At 37.8% G+C, this 3,525-nt stretch overlaps 1 long non-coding RNA gene across 1 annotated transcript; it reads right to left on the bottom strand.

Annotated features, from left to right (window-relative positions):
- Window positions 1–1,560: 1,560 nt before the first annotated feature.
- Window positions 1,561–1,992, bottom strand: LOC117515111. Its single transcript, XR_004562056.1, has 2 exons — window positions 1,944–1,992; window positions 1,561–1,691 (listed from the first exon to the last, which is right to left on the bottom strand). It is a non-coding gene; the product is annotated as an uncharacterized LOC117515111 (long non-coding RNA).
- Between the last annotated feature and the right edge of the window lie 1,533 nt (window positions 1,993–3,525).

Genomic DNA, 3,525 nt, shown 5'->3' with positions numbered 1-3,525 from the left:
AATGTCCAGCCAAACCCCCCCAACACACAACAATTTTTATGTAATCATTAATGTATTATTGGGCAGCAGCCACCATAGTCAGCTAGCTAGCATATGAGCCAGTTGCTACAATGGATCGACAAGAAAGCACAAGGTTGGAAGTGTAATATTAACTACCCGTGTAATCTGATTTTAGAAAATAATTCTGAAATGCATCTCTACTGCAAAAACAAATCAATATGGTTTGCAGTCCACTGTAAAACAATACTGGACAGTACAAATGCAGTCCCTTCATGTAATGTCTCTTGACCTAGCAGCCATGCTAGCTAGCTAGCCTGTGCAAGTTTTTTTTTTTATAATGGCTCTCCATGCTGGCTAACTAGCATGTGTATTTTAGTATATTTCATTGACATATGTAATATACCATTTACTGTCTTTTTTTAATCCAGTGAATAATGTCAGATAAATGTCAATGTACAAATATAACACATATAACATATAACAATATAAATGTATTTATTAAGAACAATTTTCTCAGAAAATTCTTAACTTAATAATTATCCCCAGCACAAATAAGTATCACACGGGCATTTTGCTGTACTTCAACATACATTAATACCTTCTCACACTCAAGGCCAAGTGGTATTTTTGTGGTTGTTTTGTATCGCTTACTCAGCCTTGGTGACACAACAACAGTTGTGCCTTGTTACTAACAGTGACAAAAACAGCTGACAGGTCAAATTCAATTTTACCTGTTTGGGATAGAACAGGATTAGTCTCACATGCACACACACACACACACACAAAATTGTACAGGTGTTAAAAAATGATATACACAACAAATGTTAGCATTTGGGTGTAACAACTTGTTGACTGCAGATGTAAAAGAACATTTGTGTGAGTACATTATCAATCATTCATCAGATGGATTCAGTCAGGCACAGCTGAACAAGTTCAAGCTGAGTGTTATTGTGACAAAGTACAGATTAGCTGTTGTCTAGCAGGCTATACTGGTTACAACTGCAGGATTCTGGGTCATTATCATCAAGTCTGAAATTACGTATATCAAGTGTGCAGTGCGTTTGTTTTCAAAACATAAGCTTTATGGTTCTCTATGTAATGTATGAAGAGCACTAGCATAAAGCCTGTGCCAAAACAACATACAGATCCATATTAGACCTACTGTTTCAAACCACAGTAAAAAGAAACTGTGGAAAAAAAACAAAACAAGTACAAACACAATAAGAGCTGCAAAAAGACTTTTGACAGTACACAGCTGCAGTAAATCCCACATAATAAATTGTACAAATAGGTTGGCATTGAAGGGTATTGTCTTAAAGCAACAATGTCTTATGTTCAAATGTGACTTTGGAGCTTTCTATGTGTAATTTATAGGGAATATCACACTCCAGTCAACAATATCTTAAAAAAATTACATACCAGATTATAAGTCATTACTTCCAGCTCTTTAACTTGTGCAAGTCCTGACAAAGCTGATAAAAGTGAAATAAGACCGAGTGCATCTAAAAAATTCACAACAGATTAACAGCCAGTTTGGTCCATAATCATGATGTAATCATGAGGTACTGAGTATTACCTGTCTGAAAGTGACTCCACCTGTGTCCATGAATGGAAAGAATATAATCTGTGGTTAGATCCATGTTTTGAAGACCATTCTCACACTGCGCTGGGTTTCACTTCTGCAGTCTATCCTAGAGGCAATGAAAAAAAAGAAAATAAATAAAAATTAAAAGAAAACCTCCCACTTTCCTCCTCAAAATATTGTCTTTGGAAAATCTGTCCACTGAATAAACATCACTAGTCATGTGACTACCTCCTCCTAAAACACACATTTGAACCATTTTGACATATTCACTGTCAAAGTCCACAAAATCACTGGTTTCATATTGTAAATAATTCCGTTTTTCCCAATCATTTCAATAGAGGACCTCGGGGGGCCTTACCCTACATCCTGGCCCATTCGCCACTTTCTGAGCTGCACCACATGCCGAGTTGACAGCTGGTGGAGCCGAGTAGACTGCCCGTGCAAAACGAGGACACCTCACGTGCAGCGTAGCGCTAGCTAATCGAGCGACGCCTTCTATCAGTAACGACCAATCAGATAACGCGATACAGTGCCTACTTTGGCTGTCAGTTTGTTGACAAGATGGCCGAAGACAGGTTTCCGTCTGTTAGCGACGCTGAGTTAAAATGAATTTTACACGAAAAAGATACGAAGAACAACCGTAGAAATACAGTCAGCAGCCAACCTGTTTCACAAGTACGTCACTGAAAAGGGACATGTGCCCAACTTTGAAACTTATGACAGACAGATGCTTGACAGAGTACTCGGTTGATTTTATGTGGAAGCTAGACAGGCGAATGGCGAACTTTATAAGAAAACAAACCTGATGACTCTTCATCGCAGACTTAACAGGCATCTCCAATCGATTGATGGGATGTCAGTTGATGCAGTATGACAGTAATAATAAAGAGCTGAAACTTGAGATTGATTTTTCAGTTTTAGTATGTTTGACAAACTCCCAATTTTCTTGTTTACCATAAAATAAAGCAATTATAGACTTTTGATTTTGGTGTACCCGTGATTATGCGGACCTGGTCAGGATAAGCATGGGTACACCAAAATCAAAAGTCTATAATTGTATAAAGTTTGTTAACATTTGTTAAAGTTTGATAAATATTACACTGGTCAACACAATTTTTCTTGCATGGAGTTTTTCATTGGAGTTTGGGTAATTTGGGGCACTGAATCTGAATCTGGTGTTAGTTTCTGCCAATCACACCACGTTTTTGAGATATGAAAACATATTTCAGCTGCCACCTCAAGGAACTGGCTTTGGTTTGCCCAGGCAGACTTTCAGTCTATCCTTATCTGCCAAATATAACCACTTATATGCTGCAGCCAGGTCCAAGTGATTTGCTTCAGTCGCTGCAGCAGTGAGGCTCCTAAATTCTGGATTTTGCTCATAAAAATAAGACATGTGGTTGTAGTGTTACAGCTGACAAAGCCAACCAGTCAAAAAGTCAACTTTATTGACAATTCTGCCATACTATGTACAGAACATAGACTGTGTTTCTCTCAGATCTATGGTGTAATAAAGAGTTATTTTATAAAAAGAAGGTGCAGCAAAAACACTCAGCCACAATGTACATAATGCACCTGTCCACCAGCTACTGATGGTTTCCCAGTGATTTAATTTTACATTCTGTTTGAAATGGATGTGCAGAATATTTATAGTAAGTAAGTAAGTTAGTAAAGCTTATTTGTATAGCACCTTTCAAGATAAAATCACAAAGTGCTTTACAGTGAAAAAATGAAATAGAAACACAGAAATTAAAAACAGCAGTAACATAAAACTAGTTAAAAGCAAGGCTGTACAGTGGGTCTTGAGCTTCTCTTTCAAAGTTCCAACAAAGTCCACAGAATGTAGATGCAGTGGCAGTGCATTCCACAGTTTGGGAGTCACAACCTCAAATGCACAGTCTCCTTTGGTCTTCAGCCTTGACCAGGGTACAACCAACAGG

Source organism: Thalassophryne amazonica, chromosome 8 (assembly GCF_902500255.1).
Source record: "Thalassophryne amazonica chromosome 8, fThaAma1.1, whole genome shotgun sequence".
Taxonomy (NCBI): Eukaryota; Metazoa; Chordata; class Actinopteri; order Batrachoidiformes; family Batrachoididae; genus Thalassophryne; species Thalassophryne amazonica.
This window is presented reverse-complemented; position numbering and strand designations above follow the sequence as displayed.